General features: G+C 30.0%; 1 long non-coding RNA gene across 1 annotated transcript; it reads right to left on the bottom strand.

Annotated features, from left to right (window-relative positions):
• Positions 1–726: 726 nt before the first annotated feature.
• LOC135949523 (uncharacterized) lies at positions 727–9,409 on the bottom strand. Its single transcript, XR_010575875.1, has 2 exons — positions 9,313–9,409; positions 727–1,024 (listed from the first exon to the last, which is right to left on the bottom strand). It is a non-coding gene; the product is annotated as an uncharacterized LOC135949523 (long non-coding RNA).
• Between the last annotated feature and the right edge of the window lie 24 nt (positions 9,410–9,433).

Genomic DNA, 9,433 nt, shown 5'->3' on the forward strand with positions numbered 1-9,433 from the left:
GATCCGCCTATCTGTTTCTGGACTGGTTTTCTTTGGTCTACCGCGAGTTTCTCTTTTTTGTTTTTTAGATAAAGCATTTTGGACAAAATGTAAAGATCCCGTAATGATTTTCCTTGATTCTCATCGTTTGAACAATTTTTTTCTCATCTTCGGTACAATGATGATTTCGTCCCATTTTCTTCAAAAGAGTCCTATTTTTTATAAAATTGTTGCTAAAATTTAAATTATACTTACTGTTTCACGTAAATAGGAACAAAAAATTGCACAAAAAAAAAATTGTATATAAACAAATTACAAATTACTGATGTGTATCTATTTTTATGAGCAAATAATTTTTTGTAATTCAAATAAATTCGTTTTTAAAAATCAACATGAAAGCAAATAGTTGCCAGATTTTTGACTGACATGACATTACCAGATAGAAATTTTAATAATATGATGTATTCTTAACGCTTGCGAGGAAATTTTCAATGTTACCGCCATTTAAATTTTTTCCAATTAGGTGTATCTATTATTTTGAGCAGATGTGTATATAAAAAAATAGATGGTATGCGTTCCAAAATTCCAAAAACAAAATTTTTGGGACACTCTAGCCAACATGTATGTAAAGTAATTTAACCTGTAAACGTTTTTATAGTGTATTCTGAATTAAATATTCTATCTTTCTGTATTAAAAACTAAATATTAAATAGTAGACTTAGCGTCTTTGCACTCCAAGCTAAAGTATTAATAGATTTTTTTTCTGTGCGATAACATTAAATTTTATTTAATAGAAATATGTATTTGCATTAGATGTGATATAAGTAAATTTGGAATTGTTTTATTCCCTAATCTATAAGCATTCGACGTCTGTCTTTTTTCTTTTTTTCACCTTCGGCACTTTTTATTTTCTTTCTCATGTATTTGGGTATGACGCGCAACACTTCTGAATCTATTTGCACGGGCATCGAGTTTTGTCTCATTGCAAGCCATCTCATTTTGTTTTCTTCGATTTTCTTGGCGCGGATTGTCGCAGCCGTTTTGGCTGAAATGTGAAAAACAATATAAACATACACGTATTTATTAATAACAAAACGGCACAAGTGAAAACAAAACAAAAATATAAATAAAATAAATGAAAACATGATAATATTCATTCAAAATAGTATGAATTAAAACATTTTATATAAAAAAAAACACATAAATTAAACACACATAGTATGTAGTAGGTATATCCCAGCAAAATATAGATTATGCTAATAATTCGAATTTACAATATATACCTAAGACTTCTTCACAAAAGTGTTATTATGTAAATAATTATTGGATTTTTCGTATACTGTTGGCATTCGCAGAAAACTTTTCAGAAAATGTGAATTCTTAGGGAATTGCCATTACCTATAACATCCAAAATATTAGTTTTAAAAATGCTATAAATAGTGAAAACATTTGCATAATCTGTGCAGAGAAGTTCTGTTTAAGCTTATCAACCTTTAATCCGTTCTTCTTTTATTATCGAAGTAATTAATGGTTGTTTTTTTAAGCCCGATAGAACTTACGAAAGGTTTAACTGTCAAACAAACTATCATACTGCGTTCACTTTTTGACATTTATGATCAGTATACTCCGGCAAATCATCATAAATAGATTGACGCTGAACAACGCTACCAACTTATCAAAATTTACATTCAGAAAAATGTATAGCACCAAAAGATTTACACGCTGCACAGTGGCGCCCGTATAACAAGTGAGGTTGCAAAAATCAAAATTTCATGTGCCCCTAAAAAATATTGAATAAACCTCTTTTACAGTAAATTGTCCAATGATTTCAAAAATGCTAATTATTACAATCAGACTTTTGGTTCAGAAGATATAGCCCTTCAAAGTTGACTGATTTTCAGTTTTCAAAAAAACAGACAATTTTTTGGTAATTTTTACAATATATCGAAAACTATGTAACTGATCGTCATTATTTTTGATTCTTTTGATAGATAGATATATTTATTAAGAAAAGAATAAACAAAAATTGTACTGTTTGCTTTGTATTTGTCCAGGTAAATCGATATTTACCAACTATTAATTTTTTCAATATTTCTCAAATTTGATGGAAAATAAAAAAAACTATCAATTTCTATATTTGCCACATTTTCAAAATAAGTTCCATTTCCAGCTGCCCGTTCTTACCCCATTTTTTGCTAGAGGTAAAATTTTGAAAAAAGACATGGTTTCAAAAATGACATACTATGACCGTGAAAAACAAACCAAAAATTTTTTTTAATCTTTTCTGGAATAATTTTAAATCATAAAAGCGTTTAAAAAGAAACATAAAAAAATTATAATAAATATTTTATTTTACTTCCCATAAAATTGATTTATCAGCAAATTTTAACCTTGCTAACACATAAGTATGCACCTGAAAGGCGTAGAACCATTTCAAACCCTCATTTCATCGGCTGATCAATTATATATCATATGCCTTTTAAATTTTTTGATTATGTCATTTTGTTTAAAAGTTATGATTTTTGCAACGTAAAAACTCAAATGGCGCCACTGTGCGCTGGTGGCATCATCCACCTTATAGTCTAGACCTTGTCCCGTCCGAATAGTATTTGTTTTCTTCGATGCAGAACGCTCTCTCTGGAGCACGCTTCCCTTTAGAACAGAGTATCTGAAATTGTCTTGATTTGTTCTTGGCCTCAAAACATGTGTTCTTTTGGCTCGGAATCCATATGTTGCCAGAAAGATTAGAAAAGGTCGAGCCAATACTTAAAATTTATATTGTACAAATGTTTAAAAATAAAAGCAATCAACTTGAAAAAATCCCGTTTTTTAAGTCATACACCCAATTATTTTGCAGGTTTTTTGAAACTTAAATATGAAGTTATCGATTTCCGATTTTTATAGATGCTCACGTCTAGAACTGTGCCATTTAGTGTAAAAATACGATTGTGAAAGTTTTAGCTCAATCGGACTTTGCCTTCCCGTGCCGAAAGTGCCTCGATGTTTTAAAAATTACTACTAATTTTTCTCATTTTGACAAGAAATTTAGGAAAAAAAATTAACATATTTCGAGAAAAATTTAAATAAAAGGTAATATTTATTTAAAATATATCCGTATTTAATTGTGTATGAGTTTTTGTCTTCGTACGATACCGTTATCCTATTTTTAAGGGCGAATCTCCAATTTTAAAAATTGAATTTGTTGATCATCACATTGGGATTTATTGAGATCATAATAGAGAATAAAAATATGAAAAAATGATGTCAATTCCTCCTACAGTTTTTCCGTAAGTAGGATTTAATTCTTGCGATTTTCGGGAAAAACCATTTGTTTGGCCATATTTTGGGGAATGAGACCAATTTCCTTACTGTTATGAATTTTACGGTAAATACGGATATATTTTTAATAATTTTAATTCTTCTCGAAATATGTTAATTTTTTTCCTAAATTTCTTGTCAAGATGAGAAAAATTAGCAATCATTTTTAAAACTTCGTGGCACTTTCGGCACGGGAAGGCAAAGTCCGAATGAGCTAAAACTTTTACAATCCTATTTTTACATTAAAAGGAACAATTCAAGATGTGAGCACTAGGGTGGCCATTTTTTCCCCTTGTAAATGCAACTCAAAACTTCAAAGGGCTTGCGGCACGTCTTAACCCCAACCGATTTACCTAAAATTGTTACAGGATGATTTTTTTTACTAATGTTCACCAAACTGGGGGGTGAGAATGGCTAAAATCAACTTTCGTTTATTAAAGGCCACCCTAGTGAGCACTTAAACATTTTAAGAAAAGAATTTTGCCCTTTCACAAAAACCAACCAATATGTATTGGACTGGTTTGAAATCGCATGACTTTCAATGTACAAATATTTTAAGATTTGCCAAAGCTAAATACATACATACGTTTTTTGTCCTAAATCAGAAAACTTATCGATAAGATAGCTTAAATGTGTTTTTTAATTACGTTCTAACATCTGTTTGTAGTACTTACATTGTTTTAATAAACTTACGAACTAGTGTTTTTAAAATACTTAACAGAATTTATTCATTTGATTTTCGGGTATCATAATTTTTCTGAAAGTTTTTGCGCAAATAAAAATATTTTTTTGGAAATTGTATTAATTTTTGATGCACAATCAAGCGACTGGTGAAATCAGATTTGCAATATATTCAACAGTTTTTGCTCTACAGAAAAATATGCTCAAAATGCGCGTCTTTAGGTGCGTTGAACCACCACAAGGAGTGAACATTTTCCATAAAGAAGGACGCCATTATTTTTATTTGCGCAAAAAACTTCAGGAAATTTATGATACCCGCAAATCAAATTTTTGAAATTAACTCTAATGTACATTGTACATATATGCAGTTTTCAGCATTTGTACACATTATTTGCAATTATAAGCCACAAATGTATGAATGACAGAATATAACAATTTAGTAAATTTCCAAATTAAAATATTATTGTATTTTTGTTTACTCTGTTTACAATATGTTCCCATAAGATTTTCCGGAAATGATGTACATACATACATTTACATTTAAGAATGATGAGTGAATTCTTAATGATAATTTGTTTTTTTTTTCTGTAATTTATAAAATGACGTATTAAACAAAAAACACACTGATATTATTGTTCGTGTTGTTGTGGGAGTAGCAAATAATTTATTTTAAAACAAAAGACATAAATGTTATAGAAATATTTGCGTCAAAACATTTAATTGTCAGACTGTTTTTGAGTGAGATACTAAAAGAAAAAAAATCTAATGTGCTGTTTTTCTATAGCGAACGAGTACTTTGAGTGGAAATTTAACATGTGTTTTGTTATTGTAACAAAAACAAAATACATATAAAACGTCCTCTCAAAGCACTCGTTCGCTATAGAAAAACAGCACATAAATAATTTCATAGAATTTGAAATAGCAAAAAAATTAAAAAAAAACTCGAACACATGTCAACAATCATCATCGATTTGGCCATAGAGAAGAACACATAAAGCGGAAACTCAAACAAAAAAATTATTCAAAATCATCACACATGCAACTGCTGTTTTTGTTTTATGTACATAGTTTTTTTTCTAATACATTCTCACCACTTGGGTTTTCGACAACTGAGTCAGGTCTTTGACAGGATAGTTTCCGGTCTATGTGTATTTATCATAGTTGGGGGTAGTGCACTAAATGTTGATTGAAATCAGCATTGCACTATCACTCACTAAAATTGCAAAATATTTAGTTTGCACTATTTTTTTATCAGCTTGATAATGCTTATTTCTTAACTAGCACTAACAAAAATAGTGATAGTGATAATTTTTTAACTATCACTAAACGAAGATTTAGTGCAAAAATCTGCACTACAATTAATTAGTGCAAAATTTTAACCTGCAATCAAAATAATGCTGCATTAAACGTAATATCACTAAATTTTCACAAAATGAATAGTCATGAAATTGTTGAATCCAAATTCGAAAAATAAAAATTTTAAATAGTTTTGTTATTTTTAAGTTTTAAATTAGTGCACAGAAATAAACTTAAACCATTTTGAACTTAAAAATTTAGTGCACAATTTGGAGTTGCACTCAAATTAGTGCATACAAACAAGTTGCAATAAACTGATGATTGCATTTTTTTAAATCAACTAATTTAATTTTGAGTGCAAAATTTTTTAACTCACTATCACTAATATTTAGTGAGGCTGTTAATTTTCAACTCAGCACTAAATATGAACAAAATGATTGCACTAATTTTGCAAACTGCAAAATTAGTGCACTACCCCCCTTTATGGTATTTATCTATGGATTTGGCATTGTAAAATTACGAGCAATTTTTAAAAATAGTGATTCACCGCATTGCAATTTGCAATTTAAAACAAAATCGGAAATAATAAAGCATTTTCACTTTTTACAAATATTAGATATTTATATTGAATCATAATGGAAATCTTTGAGATATCCTAATCAGTCATAAATACTTGATAAATACATTAGTAAGAAGAACAGGTGGAGTGAATTCCTATGCCGGCAAATACAAACAAACGGTTTCCGGTTTAACCGAACGGTTTCGAATTTTGTCATTCTAAAAAACCTGTTAACCGGTTTTATATTAAAATTTTATTCAATATGAACAAGTAAGAGTGTTATATTCTGCTGCGTCGAAACCCTCTATCAATATGTAAAAATGCGGGATTTTTTCAAATGTTTAGCATTTTGTACAGCATACATTTATTCAAAGTATTGGCCATTGTTAGCTATGACCTTTTCCCATCTTTCTGCCAACATATGGATTCCGAGGCAGAATAACTGCTCATCTTTTGAGAACAAGAACGAATCAACACAATTTCGGATACTCTGTTCTGAAGTGAAGCGTATCCCAGAGATGGCGTTCTGCATCGATCGAAACAAATAGTAGTCGGACGGGGTAAGATCTGGACTATAGGGCGGGTAAGGCTGGTCATAATAGATAGAACTCTTCTGCTCCCACCAAATACAGAGCATTACCTTAGAGCTATTGATATATGGATATCAGCTGGTTGGTCGGGCTTCACATACATCTCTTACGCTTTGGGTTATTGTACTGGATCCATTTTCATCGTTAATAATGGTTCGGTGCAAAAATGATTTTCATTTATAGCATTCAAGCTGCTTGAACGCTATCATGCATAATTGTGTTTCAGGATCACTCGGCTTCAATACGTATGGAACCCAATTTCGCTGCTGAATCCCACTGCTCGTAAACGTTTCGAAATTGGGGCTTGAATAGCTTCCAATGATTTTGCAAGCTCTTGTTGAGTGTGTCAACAATCTTCATGGAGTTGTGCTTCCAATTCGTGGTGTTGAAATTTTTGTCTGGCCTGGGCAATCTATGGCTTCCATGTCAAAACCACCACTTCTGAACCGGACATACTATCTCTCGCACGTTGAAACGGATGGAACACATTCACCATAAGCTTTGAAGAGCAATCGATGTACTTTAGCGGCACTTTTTTTCAAATTAATTAAGTAAAGCATAACTTACCGCATATGACGATGCGTTGGTACAAAATTTGACATTTTCGAAGCAACAAAAAAGTTTGTTCTTTAGTTTATAATAAGGGTACTCATTTAAACGCTTAAGTTTCCCATTCGTTCAATTGTGCAAATTTGCGCGACGTGTTTCAGGAACCCACCTTTTCAATTTTGTGAAAGTTTATACATTAAATTTCTCTCTATTTGATAAAAATGTCAAATAATAATACATTCAACAAAAGCTTTAAAAAAAAGTTTTTCAAATTGTTTAAATTTAAATCCAAAGATACACAATTTTCATATGCAAATAATATTTATGTATGTATGTACAATTTTATTTGATTTTTATTTTTCATAAACAAAAACAGCTGATTCATCAATCGCACAATAAATTCAAGTTTGCGAGTCGAAATTGTAGCGCAAACTTTTACATGAGGACCCTTAATGTTTAATAACTAACAGATAAGTACCCTTCAGAATGACATATAAGTTATTAAACGACAAAAACCGCGTTCAAAAGATACGACATCTATTCTAAGTCCCGCTTTTCAAGTTATATACCCACTAATTTGTCTTCATGGGGACTTGAATCAGTTATGGTCCGAACTGTACAGAATTTGATAGATTGATTAATTTCATAAAACTTTCAATGACTTACGTCGAAATTTATATGAGTAGGGTAAATTATGGACTGATCCTCACCAAAGTTTTAAAGATTTATGTTCATATATAACTTGTTTATATTCAATTTCATCACGATATTATTTGTTATAAGACAATTATGAATGTTCAAGTAATTTTCTGAGGGTGATCTTGTATGAGGACTAGGGACAAATGTTGCCCGATTTTCTCCATACTATTTGTATAGACATTTTTCTTAAAGAGAAAATAAAAACAATTTCATGTTTAAACGTTTGTTTCATATTTTTTAATTTAGCAATAGCAATAAATAATTTGTTTGGCTTCAATTCTAATTGTATTTTCTTTACGATCATAAGATCGGTTAATTTGGTTCCTAATTTATATAAATTGTTTACATTTACCTTTAAATACTAACACAGTGCTACACCAATCCAAATATACTATGGATGGTAAAATAATAGAGATATTAGTGATTTTTAGTTAAATTTTAACTATTTTTTTTATGCTAAATTTTTGGGGCACTTTAAAATAAAATTCTTAATAAATGAGAAATTAACCGGGCTCTTTTTTGTTATGTCTTATTTCTGACTTTCTGGTTGAATTTTCCGTTTTGGTGTATTCAGGGACTTATAGTAAAATTTTTTGCTGAACATTTTAACCCCTTAAATCCCTGTTTTAAGGGTGTTTTTTGCTCCATGCTTTGAGGATTTAGAGGGTTAACATATTCTACAAAAATGTTCTCCGTAATATTTTACATAAATTTTCTGAACACATTTTATACCTAAAATGTAAGGATCACATGGATTCTTATGCTGATTAACAATAAGAATGTGCCAGAGTTGGGGAAACTTTAACCCCCCCTCAAATGAAATTCAGATGTAAATTTTCAAAATGCCGATACACGTGTCTTTTTTTTTGTCTCCTCTATCAAAATTTATTAGTCTGACCTTGTAATTTTGGAAAAAATTGATTTTGTTATATAGTGTTATTAAACTGAGTATGTGCCACGGACGTAACGAATCTTGATACGGAGGTTTTGACTTAGTACACAAGACAAAAAAATATTAATTCCGATTTTATGCAGACACATTGTGAAATAATTTATCATCATGCATAAAGACGACATCTTTGTCTGAATCTTTGGCGTGACAAACCTGAATACGTATTATTAAAGAACATAATAATCTTAGATTGCCTAGTATCTAGAGGGCTTAAACTATGAACTCATGTTGGTACCTAAAAAGGCCGCTGATAATAAGGAATATCAACGATAATTAACTGCGAAATCATCCCTTAATAGGCTCGACTCCCAACAAATATCTACTTAAAAAACAAATGTATAAAATGTTGCCAACAAAATTCATCAACATTTCATTTCATTAAGGTTATTCATTTAAAAAAAAGGGAAAATTACACACTGATTTTTTTACACCTTTAAACAACAAAAACATGAACAAAATTCCACAAAAAAAATATTTTTTTTTTGATTTTTTTCTTTGAACGAGTACTTTGAGTGAAAATTTAGCATGTGTTTTGTTATTGTAACAAAAACAAAATACATGTAAATTGTCCACTCAAAACGTCCACTCGCTATAGAAAAACAGCACATAATTTTCCATTTTTTTTAAAATGAATACCCTTATTATGTTATAAATTATTTGATAAAATAAATTTTTAAAGCAAATTATACCTGTTGATACCATATCCATATCCAAACTAAGCTTGACGGTAGCATTTTCATTCATACCTCCATCACTAGAAGGTAGAGTTTTATCTTCTTTTTTAATATTTTTATTAAGCTTGCCATTTTC

The sequence above is a fragment of the Calliphora vicina genome, chromosome 1 (genome assembly GCF_958450345.1).
Source record: "Calliphora vicina chromosome 1, idCalVici1.1, whole genome shotgun sequence".
Lineage (NCBI taxonomy): Eukaryota > Metazoa > Arthropoda > Insecta > Diptera > Calliphoridae > Calliphora > Calliphora vicina.